We start from the raw sequence: 12,859 nt of genomic DNA, 5'->3' as shown, positions 1-12,859 counted from the left end.
TATTACCTGAGGTTCCTGGATATGTGATTTTGTGTCAGTCATTAATTTTGCAAAACTAACAGTCATTATTATTTTAAATATTTTTTATTCTATTTCTTTCTCTCTTGTCTTTCATATGTGTGTTCCATTATACTCCCATTATAAGTATGTCACTCCTATTGTATGTATGTCACAGTTCTTGATATTTTGTCTCATATTTTTCTTTTCTTCTCTTTGCATTTCACTCTTGAAGTTTCTAATGACATTCTTAAAAAGTTCACTATTATTTTTATTACCTTCTGTTCAGTCTATTCCAAGCCATCAAAACCATTTCATATTTCTGTTACAGTGTTTTTGGTTTTGAAAATTTGTCCTTTGATTCTTTCTTAAGAGTTTGCTTTTCTCTGCCTACATTACCCATCTTGAATGTTCTTTGCACTTTTTCCATTAGAGCTTTTAAGTATATTAATTATAGTTATTTTAAATTCTAATTCTGATCATTCCCAAATTTCTGCCACATCTGAATGTGTTTCTGATGTTTGCTCTGTCTCTTCAAGCTGTGTTTTTGTCTTTTAGAATGCCTTGTAATTTTTTTTGTTGTTGATGTCGTTGAAATGTAGATATGAGGTAGGCTATAGACTCTATCTATCTATAGGCTAGGCTTCTGCTCCAGTAAGCTGTGATTCTCTGTATTTGCCTGTCTCTCCATTTTGAGGCAGCAGTTTTTTCTGTGATCACAATCTTCTGATAGATGAAGGAACGAAGGAAGGAAGGAAGGAAGGAAGGAAGGAAGGAAGGAAGGAAGGAAGGAAGGAAGGAAGAAAGAAAGAAAGAAAGATTAAGATAGAAAGAAAGAAAGAAAGAAAATAGAGATAAATAAATGGAGCCAAAAGCTGTTCCTTTAAAAAAAAATCAACAAAATCAACAAACTTTTAGCTAGTTTGAAGGAAAAAAAAAAGAATATTCAAATCACTAGGATCAGAAAAAAAATAGGAAGCATTGCTACCAACCTTACATAAATTTAAAAGGTTATAAATATATTATTAAAATAGTATCTTGAAGAAAATAAATATGAGTTCAGTATTACTTCTCCTTTTCAAGAATGTTTTGGCTATTTTAGATCCTTTGAGTTCCATATAAATGTTAGAACTAGCTTTGAAATTTCTTTGCAAAATTCTGATGAACTTTGATTGGGATTATGTCAAATCTGTAGATCAATGTGGAGAAGAGTTATCTTTAAAATATTGACTATTCCAATCAGCGATGTTCTGATAAATGTTTAACAATGGAGTCTCTGAGAGAGAGTAGGCCACCAGTTCAGAATATTTGCTAATTTACACAGTGTAAATATTTCCACCATGATTGATAGTAACCTACCAACATGATGTCACTGAATGTGTAGTAAGGAATAAGGAACGTGTCGTGAGCCATTCTAAACCTTCAGTAGGTCAACATTAATTTTAATCCATGAATGTGGTATTTTTCTTTATTTATTTAGGTCTATAATTTCTCTAAAAAGATACTTCGTAGTTTTCATTGTAGTTTTGCAAATCTTGCATCGGTTTTATTCTTCATTGATATTTTTATGCTACTAAAAATGGTATTATTATTATTACTAACAGTATTTTATTTTCCACTTTTTGATGGTATACAGGAATATACTTAACTTTTGTAAATGTTGAGGATATTGAGCAAGTGGAACTTTGGTATATTGCTCATGGTTGTGTACAATGACATAACTGCTTTGGAAAACAATTGACAGTTTCTTATAAAGTTAAATCTACATTACTCTATAAAACAGCAATTCTACTTTAAATATTATCCAAGAAAAATTAAACCATATTTTCCATAAGAAATACTTCTACAAAAATACTTATAGATTTTGCCATAATAGCCAAACTGGATACAATTTAGATATCCATCAATAAGAAATGGATAAACAATCTATGGATTAATCATACAATGGAATCTTTCTAAACAATGAAAGCAATGAATTACTGATACATTAAACAATCTCAAAGACAAAAGATACAAAAGGTACTATATGAGTACCTTTGCTTTCAACCCCAAAACAGGCAAAATTAATCTACCTTAGTATTAATCAGAAACGTGTACCTTTAAATAATGGGTTGGATTTGACTGGAAAAAGGCAAATAGGAACTTTATTGAAAATGGTCTATATCTTACTTTGTGTGAGGGTTGCATGAGTGTATAAATTTGTCAAAACTAATTAAATGGAGCTGTTTGTTTCTGTGCATTTTTTTTGTGTATATATATACTACACCTCAGCAGAGCAATACTAGATGACTTATTTAAAAAATATATAGCTTCTTAATGTAATAAGGAACTGTGAAGCAAATGATGGATATACAAACAAATTTCAAAAGCAACTGTGATGGTTGATTTTAAAAGTCAATTGTCAAGGCCAGGGTACCCAAATATTTGGTGCAAGATTATTCTAGAGGTTTTTGTGAAGGTGTTTTTTAGATGAGGTTAATATTTAAATAAGGAGACCTTTAGTAAAGCAGATTACTCTCCATAATATGGGTGGCCTCATTCAATCAGTTGAAGACCTTACTGGGGGAAAAAAAAAAAAAAAAAAAAAGACTTCCCCAAAAGAAAGGACAACTGATGCCAGCAGAAAGCCATTGGACTAGAAAAGCAACTCTTCTCTGGGTCTCCAGCCTTTGGTCTTACCCTGCAGATTTTCAATTTGACAAGCCTCCACAATCACATGAGCCAACTTTTATTAAAATAAAAGTCTCCCTCCCTATTTGTACACATCCCGCTGGTTCTGTTTCCCTGGAGAACCCTGACTAATATACCAAGTGTTAACTAGAACAAAGAAAAGTCGGTTAAACACTAAATCCAGGTTTTGCTTTAGAGTACTTGTTGAAGGAGCTATATTTATATGGTGCTTTTGGTTTATATGGCTCAGGAGAGAAGAAACCAAGTCCAGGACCTGCCTAAAGTGAAGACTCTAATAGAGTCTAATATATAGACCTTCAAAAGTCTTATATATCCTCAGTGTTAACATACATTAGAAATAATAAATGGACCTTCAGACCATTGGAACTTTCAGGAAAATTGCCTCAAATATTGCATTTAGAATTGAGAGGGAAAATATCTGCCCTGAGAACCTGTAAACAGCTAGCCCTGAGAGAGTTTACAGCTTGAATTTGTAATACTCAGTATGATCTGAATGAAACCTTCAAACTAAGAATTTAGTATAAAGTGATTCCAAGCTAATAGGGTTCCCAGGTTGTCTGGCAAAAGTACAAATCATTTTGGAGGAACTCCCTTCAACACAAACCTCAATGAAATTACATTATTCAAGTTCAAGAGATTTGGGAACAGTGTAAAAAATAAAAATAAGGAACAAAAACTGAAGCAAACATGCACAACAAAATAAGTCACCAAAAGAAAAAATCAGGAAAAGCAAATATTAGAGTCAAATACAAATCTATTAAAATAATGGAATTATCAGACATGGAACGTAATATGAACATGTTCAATATTCTTAGAGAAATAAGAAACTAAAAATGTGAGTAAAGCCCAAGAGAGTATAAAAAGATCATATTTAAGAATAAAATTCCAGAAATAAAAAATACAAAAATTTAAACTTAAAATATTAAAGAAAAAGGAGTACATTTGGAGAATGGATATAAGTTGTGGACCCTGTTTGTGTCTCCCCCAGACTCCTATGTTGATACTCTAAATGTGATGGTTTTGGGAAGTAGGGCCTTTGGGAGGTGATTAGGATTAAAACCAGGTCGTAAGGGTGGGATCTTCATGAATGGGACTAGTGCCCTTATAAGAATCAGGAGAGAGTTTGCTTCCTCTGTGCTCTCTGCCATTTGAGGATTGAGGAAATAGCCATCTGCAAACCAGGAGAGGGCTCACATTAGAACCAACCATGCTGGCAGCCCGATTCCAGAGTTTGACATCAAGAACTATGGGGAATAAATTTCTATAATTTAAATGCCAGTCTGTGGTATTTTGTAGTAGCAACCTGGACAGACGAAGACAATTGGAAAACAGTATGAACAGTCATCGGAGTTCCAGAAGAAGATAAACGAGAATGGGGGAGAAACATTATATAGGAACACTAATATTTATTTATTAGTGACATTTGATGCTGACGAGTCAAAACCTAATGCCTAATATTCATAATTATTTTGAAATTTTGCTTTAGAAAGGAAATTTTCGCTTATTTCTTCAAGTCACTAATAATTGAAAACATTAATTTGCATTGATTGAAGGGAAGTAATTATGGGTATATACAGATTTAGAACTCAAAATCTCACAGAAATTTTGAACAAATACTAGTGGTTTTTTGAGTTTTTGCTTACCACATATTTATTTTTTAAATTCATCAATGAAACATTTAAAATATTCTTAGGAGTGTAGAAAGCATTAAATAAATATTCTGAAATTTCAGTTTCCTGAATTTGTAAAACTTTAGGCTTCCTTGAAGAAATTTACATTCAAATAGGTTTATTTTCTTTCTGTTATGATAGGTAACTTTCTCATTAAAGTTATAAAGTCTCAGATTCACAGGACAAGCCTGCGAGATCTATCTATCTATCTGGAGTCTTATATCCTATTAATCCTTTTTTTCTTCAGCCTAATATCTTATTTACATGGAAAAATCATTAAATGAAGCAATAATGACACTAAAATTTACTAAAAAACATTCCTCTTACTCACACAAAAGGATTAGATTTTTAAATGTGTCTTTATAACCCAAATCAGGAAAAGACTTTATTTATAAGGAACTGGTGCAAGAGAGTTGAATGAATAGCTAAAGATTACACAATGCCTCAAACAATTTTAGAGTCACTTCTTTTACCACCTTGTATTGAAGTTATCAATACATATTAGGTTTTGAACCAATGAAGCATAGGGGATGGAAAAGGTGTCATTACTGCACTTACTGTCAACATACTATATGACTTAGGACAACACTGATCCAGAAGCTATAAAAACATGCCTTTCTTTCAGTTGAATGAATCTGCAGATGTTATTAAGAGTGTTCAGTTAATAGCACTCATTAGAAGTCCTCAAGAGAAATGCTTTATGGAACATTATTAGTTCTGCAAAGACATACCAAAACAAACTACTGAGTGTGAAATATTGAAAGTAATAAATGAATACTTTGAAACAAGGTATTAAACAAATACTCTGTATATTTTGTATTGCTGGTACAGTTTAAAAACAGGAAAACATGAAGGCTTAATACTTTAAGAAGCCTGAGAGCCAATGTTTTTTCACTGAATGTTTTTCTACCTGTGAAGATTGGTGTTATCAAAATGGTGAATCAGTAAATTAATACACTCTGGTACTTTAGCTCCATGTTGAAAAAAAAAGAAAAATGAGTAGCAAGTTTCCTGGATGTCCTTTGAAAAATTCTTTGTGTTGTCTTGCAGGCACTTTTGGGTTGTCTGATTCTCTGACAGTCTGTAAGTTCTCTGTCTTTGACCTATTTTGCAACTCTGTAGAGATAAAAGTTACCTTGTAGAGGGCTGCTGGCGGTGAAGATGTTTCTGGTTCAAGGTAATGCAAATGGCCTATTCATAGAAATGGAAATGAGCTTTGTTTCTTGGAGATGATTTCTTCCCACCTGGAAGAGGGGATTCCAAACATTACATGTTATTGTCCTTTGGCTCTTGGATCAGTTTGCTTCTATTAGTAAATTCATTTCAGCATTCCTGATTGCCTATGTATGAGTCTTTTCTTTGGATTCTCATTTGAACTTAACATTTTTCTGAATCCCTCACTAATTGATAAACTAAATAAAATCTTTGACGTGCATTCATTTCATTGTTTCATGGGAGTCACAATTTTACCTTTTACAAAAATAAAATCACTTAACAATGTGAATATATTCCAGTTGCTCATTAAAGTTTTAAAAATTATTTCACATATATTCTGTTCAATTAATTAGACAAGGAGGCCATTAGACTGGTTTGAATGCCCTAGCAGCCTATGCAAACAACCAAACCAAAGCCTGAAAACCTAAAGATAACGAATCACAAATGACCAGCCAGCCTTTCCCAAATAACCCAAACATGCAAACTACGACCAATCAAATAATTTCCTTGCTTTGCTTTCCCTTTGCTATAAAAGTCTTCCCTTGGCTCCTGTGGATGGAGAGCTCCTAGACACTTCCTGTTTGGCACTACCTGAGAGAAATGAATTTTCCCCCAAATAAAACTCTTGATTTTTTTAAATGGGCCTAAATTTATCTTTTAGTTCAATACTTAATATTTAAAAGCTTCCAGGAGTTCCCGTTGTGGTTCAGTGGATTATGAACCCGACTAGTATCCACGAGAACAGGGGTTTGATTCCTGGCCTCACTCAGTGGGTTAGGGATCCAGCGTTACTGTGAGCTGTGGTGTAGGTTGCGGTTGTGACTGAGATCCCATGTTGCTGTGGCTGTGGTGTAGGCCAGCTGCTGCAGCTCTTATTTGATCCCTACCCTAGGAACTTCCATTCGCCTCAGGTGTGGCTGTAAAAAAGCAAAAATAAATAAATAAATACTTCCATAGTATTTGTATGTTAGGAAGTTCCCTTGCGGCACAGTTGGTTAAGGATCTGGTGTAACTGCAGCAGCTGGGGTCACTGCTGTGGTGTGCAGGTTCCTGGCCCAGGAACTTCCACATGCTGCAGGTATGGCCAAAAAATATGTGCATATAAATGTATAAATAATACATATATATCTTTATCATGTTTATAGACAAAATGAAAACATAATGAAGATTGTTTCACTAAGCCCCATAGACAAAGGGGGCTCATATAACTTTTGCTCAAATTAGAATATTTTGAAAGTGCAACAGGCACTGTTAATAATTGTACTGACACAATAGATTGGACTAGAAAAGGCTTGGAAAAAACAGTATTGTCCTGGACAAACCACAGTCATTCTAAATATAAATGACCCTAAGTGCCACCCTCCCCCCACCCGGTCATACCAGCATGCCATACAAATGTTATTTTCTATGAGTGAAAAGTGTAGGGAACTATTGCTGTAAAACTTTACAGTATATGAACATAATATAGTTCTATAAAGTATATAATTTACTAATTTTTCTGTTGGTATTTAGGTGGTTCTTAAATTTTTACATTACAAATAATCCTATTTGGAGCATTCTTATTGATGCCTCCTTGTAGGCACATGGGAGTTTCTCTAGGGTTTACATCCAGGAGAATTACCATGCTCAACTTTTTCAGAAGCCTGCTATTTGTTTTCCAAGGTTGTTTCATTTATTTATGCCTACACATCAGTGTTAGAAATGTTCCTTAAAGTTCCCACTGTGGTGCAATAGGACTGGCAGCATCTCTGGAGCACTGGGATGCAGGTTCGACCCCTGATCCAGCACAGTGGGTTACAAAACTGCAGTGCAGGTTGCAACTGCGACTTGGATCCAGTCCCTGGCCTGGACACTCCATGTGCCATGGGGTGGCCTAAAAAGAAAAAAGAAAAAAAAAGAAATATTCCTTTCTCCACCTCTTTGCCGACACCTATTACTAGTAGACGTATTAATTTTTATTACTTTGATGAGTCTGAAATTGAATCTCATGTATCTTTCCCTAACCATAGGGAGTTTAAATATTTTTCAAGTATCTTCCACCTATTCCCATTGCTTATGTGAAATACCTATTTATTTGTTTACCTTATTTTCTTCTAACTTATTTTGCTTATCTATTTCATATTGCTTTGTGGAATTTGTTCAAATACTCTCAGCAGCAAAATTTTTTCAGTCACATTTGCTGCAAATATCTTATCCCACTTTATAATCCTCCTCTCTTTATGGATTGTTAGATATAAAGAAGTTTTTAGAAATGTTGTCAAATTTACCAATTTCTTTCTTTATGGTTTGTGCTTTTGGTATCTTATTAAGAAATGCTCTCGCATCCTCAGTAATAAAAATATTGTGTTATATTTTCTTTCAAAACTTTCAGAATTTGCTTTTCACTTGCAAATGTTTAAGCAACCTAGAATTTATTCTTATTCAGAGGTAATATGTGGTACTGATTTTAGTACCTTTTTTTTTTCAGTACATTAATAACCAGTTCTCCCAGTTCCATTTATTGCTCATCCCTTCCCCACTAATTTCAAAGGTCAACTCTGCCACAAATCAAGTTTCTATGCATGTGTATTTATACTTGTATCCTCTGTTTTGTTGGTTGGTGTATTTGTCACTCCATATGGCAATAACACATGGCCTTACAATAGATTTTTAATGTATTTTGATATCTGGTAGGCAAGCCCCTCTACTGGTTCTTCTTTAACCTTTTGGGGGTATTCTCCAACCTCTGATTTTTCCATATAACTTTAGGATAATTCTGTCAAATTCCCTGCAAAAGAGACTTTGCATGAAATTCCATCCACTTTATAGATAAACAAACATATTTAGGATATTAACACTTGCTATTAATGAACATGATGTATTGCTCCATGTATTTTGGCATTTTTAAATGCTATCCTTTCCTCCAAAAAGGTTACATGTGCATTTTATGGGATTAATTCCCAGTTACCTTATATTCTTTATGCCATTGCACATTCTAACACTTTTGTAAAATTAAATTTTCTAATTCTCATAGCTATTGTTAGAATTACAATTGACCTTTGTATGGTGATCATATGTCTAGTTAATCTTGCTGAATTCTTGTTAATTAAGTCCACAGGCAAGAAAGATAGAATGTGTATTTCCTCCATTGTAATGAGGATCCTGGATGTGATGGGTACACATTAAACTCAAAATGTAGAATCAGGAGTTCCCATCATGGCTTAATAGTCAACAAACCTGACCAGTATCCATAAGGATGTGTGTTTGATCCCTGGCCTCGCTTAGAGGGTTAAGGATCCGGCATTGCTTTGAGCTGTGGGTGGGAGACCCGAACTGGATCCCAAGCTGCTGTGGCTGTGGCATAGGCCAGCAGCTACAGCTTGGATTTGACCCCTAGCCTGGGAATTCCATATGCCATGGGTGCAGCCCCAAAAATACCAAAAAAAAAAAAAAGGTATCAGTGCCATTTCAGCTGGTAAACAGTTATGAAGGCATTAGCTTTTCTGCAGTGACTACAAATGAGGCACTAGATCTGAACCTGGCTTCAAAGGTTATAGAAAACTTTGTGCTGTAACAGCTTGATGCCGGAAAGATGGTACCAGAATCCGAGTTCTTGTTCACGCAGTTGAAGAATGAACTCCAGGAACACACAGGCAGCAAGCAAGCAACATCTTTATTACAGGAAAGCAGAGAGCTCTAGGGCTGCTGGGAGGGGGAGAAGAGCCCCGGCTCTCTATTGCCCTATAGGGGTTTTCATCCCTAAAGGTGGGGGGTACCAACATGGGGTCCAAAAAGATGTGGTTTTTCCCATTGGCCTTGCCCAGTTACCTATATCTGCCCTTGTCCAAGAGAGGTCTTAGGGGTGGAAATGTCCCGTACGTCTCAGAGTTTCTTTGTCCTTTTCTTCCCGTAAACTGAGCCACAGGGGATGAGGGATTAATGCCCATCTGGGCGGAGGTACACTCCCTGTAGTCAACAAGGCCTGTGGGGATGTTACTCCCTGGAGCCCTTAAGCCACAAATGTTAATCAATAGCCATATCAAAGAAGGCATCGAAGCCCATGCTCCTACACGGACCACCTGAGTTATTATTCTGCCTCAAATTCAGAGTAAAAGTAGTATGATGCTGCCACTCGCAAAAGTCCCTGCAAATTTTTGATTCAGCAAGTGACTTCCTGATCACTATAAAATATTACTCATCAAACATGTCTCAGGGAAAAAAAATAGTATGCATCCCATGCTTTTTCTGCTGTTATAAAAAACAAACAAACAAACAAAACAGAATTGGCAGAGCCTTCAGATTATCGAGCCTTTCAAATTCACTTAACAGTGTGTATTTATGGCCCTTGAGGATTTCACTTAAAAAAACAACAAAGCTGACTTTAAGCTCCACTCAACACCAATTAAATGTCTTGGAGGGGGCCCAGGTGTCCATATATTTTAAAACCTCACCAGGGTATTTTAATAAGCAGCCAGAGTTGATGGTGGACTGTAGACCTAGAGGTAAACAATGCAAGGAGAAACGGTGCTACTCTGGACATGATGCCGTGAAACCCAGGAACCAAATAGAAAGCTAAAAAGCTGGGGAGAGGGGGTTTAGCAACAAATAAAGGAACAAAGAAAGAAAGAAAGAAAGAAAGAAAAGCTTAGCATTGTGGAGGAAGCACAAAATAAATGACCACCACATCACACTGGGATTTCTAATGGTCCAGATAGAGAAAACAAGAGCCTCTTTCCAAATCAACTGTATTGGAACATGGAGGGGCAGGGGAGGGGGGTATTTATCAAAATCTTCCCAAATGACTCAAAAGTACAGAACAAAAATAACAAAAAAGCAACCCGGAAATCCTCCCGTCTGGGACTTTTTAGACGTGTTTCAGCCAATGGGACCCTCTTCTTGGGTCTAGAGTCTTTGGGGGGCGGGGCTTTCCCTGGAGGGGAAGGAGTGTCCCTCCATTCAATCCATGCTGGAATGAGTTTATCCCAGGAAAAGAAATGATGATTTAAGGACACCACCTTGGCCTAAAGCAAGCATTTCCTCTTCTAGAGGAACAAGGGAGCCTCGACTCCCAGCATGAAGATGCCTGAGCTTCCGGACAGGGACGGAGACTGGGCAGGAGGACAATATTGCAGGAAACCCTGCAGTTAGATTTGGGCTGTGGGCTCTGAAAGGAGCATCCTGGGTAGCATGAAAGGTACTTATACCCTGTCCTTCCCATCTCTTATTCAAAGAAAGAAGCTTCAGTCAGGACCTCACCTGCTTTTCCAAGGAGACAATCGTAAAAAAATCCCAGCTTGCCTGACATCACTGTTTACCTTGTTGCCCCAACAAGAGTTGCCAACTTGTAAAGACGAGTGAACGTCAGAGTGAACATAACCTTTGCCCTGCAATACAGCTGACTCCTAAATTAATCTGCCTTCAAAACACTCCATTCTGACCTTAACTTTTCCACCTTCCTTTCTCCAAAACACAGTTTCCCTTTTCAGATTTTTTGCTTCCATCCTTTCTTTTTTAATCCTCCAATGGGCCAAAGAAATAACTGGCTTTGCAGTGAGATCAATGGGACAAACGTTGCTGATGGTATAAGGACTGGATATGAATTCATTCAAATGCAGTTTAAGTTTACTTTGGCTTTTGTGCCTCCTCAAAAATAAATAAATTTGATTCAATAAATGTGGACATATGAATTTTCCCCAGAACCCAGCAGGGCAGGCTGGGTCAAGTCTATTTGTAGGTCAATAATTGGGGCTAATTCTGGCTTGGCTCAGCACAAACACAGCCCTAGAGTGTTCAGAAATGCTCCACGTTTCTATTTAGGGGTCAGAGTTAAAAGAAAACATGTGTCCAGCTTGAACTCTGCATTTTAGAATCATAACATCCCAACAACCAGGCTAAGAACTGTAAACCTCTATGGGAAAAGGGAAGCAGGGGTGGTGGCATTGGGGGCGGATGAGGGAGGCAGTTAAAAAAGAGATTGGGAATCTAAGATTAGCTTTGCATTAAAAAGGAGTTGAGTTGCTGAAGATCAATATTCAAAATATGATAGTTTAGCATCTTTATTTTTAATGGACTAAATCGTTTTTAGCATGCCACTACAGTAAGCTGGTTGGTTTATTTGCTTGGTTTATTCACGGACTCTTTCATTCTTGTTTATGGAGTACACAGCATACTAGGTAGCAGACACTGTGAGGGGCCTTCCAAAAGCTAATAACCCTGTTTGCATCTTAGTGGCCAGCCATCCTCTATGCAAGCCTGCTAAGCTCATGACGGTCTTGTTAGACCCAGCTCCTTCCTCCCATGTTCTGACTCTCTTTGAGTGCTCACATCTCAGCCCAATCTAGATGCTGACTGCAGTGGTGGCCCAGTGCTTTCCTTCCTGGCCCTCTCACTCTCCCTAAGTAATTAAGTTCCCTAACGATAACGAAGCATCATTACAATAATATTGATACCTGCTGTAATCACTGGCATTCTGCCTTTTCAATTTCCAGTATTTGCCTTGGATCAAGTAGCTCTGTGCTAATGCGGCAGAAGGTCGCTGATGAAGGGGCTGATAGCGAACAGGACAGCCCTACTTAGCATGCATGGAGGATTACGCTTCTCTGGCTGGTAGAGCTAATCTTTCAAGTTGTCCTTTTTTGACTTTCTCAGTTTAATCAGTTTAATCTCATCTTCCCTCTTTTCTGATTATAAGGATTTTCTGTAGAAACCTTGCCTCCACAATAAAGACCATGTGGCAATTTATTCTCATATTGATTTCAACATTTCTGTTCCTCTACCAATGAGCCAATAATGGGGGGCGGGGGGGAGGCAGGCACGGGGAGGAAGGGTGTGAGGAGGTTGGAGGAAGAAGAGCCAGAAGAAGGAGGGTGAGAGGGGAATAGAAAGTGAAAGCCCTTCGATACTTTCATTAGTAGGAAAGCCGCACACTCCAGTTATCTGGGAAACCTAAGTGCATCTTAAATGCACTGGAAGCAGAAATGACAGCCAAATGGGAGAGGCTCACTAATGATTCAAGTTAGTTAAAGACAGCAATACCAAGGTGTTCTTTCTATTTCTAAAGAGACAGACAGACAGAAAGACTTTCTAAAGAGAGAGAGAGACAGAAAGACACACCGAGCAGGCACGCACATCAGACAGACATACACCAGATAGACAGACACACAGACACACACACACACACACCTTCTGCAATCAGAGACCTTGCACGTATCTAAGGTGAATCACACAAGTGACCACCTTCCTCACAGATTTAGTGGATTCTGCTTCTGTCCCTTCTCCCTGGTGGACTGTGTCTTCCTGCTAACAGA

This window comes from Phacochoerus africanus, chromosome 2 (assembly GCF_016906955.1).
Source record: "Phacochoerus africanus isolate WHEZ1 chromosome 2, ROS_Pafr_v1, whole genome shotgun sequence".
NCBI lineage: Eukaryota > Metazoa > Chordata > Mammalia > Artiodactyla > Suidae > Phacochoerus > Phacochoerus africanus.
This window is presented reverse-complemented; position numbering follows the sequence as displayed.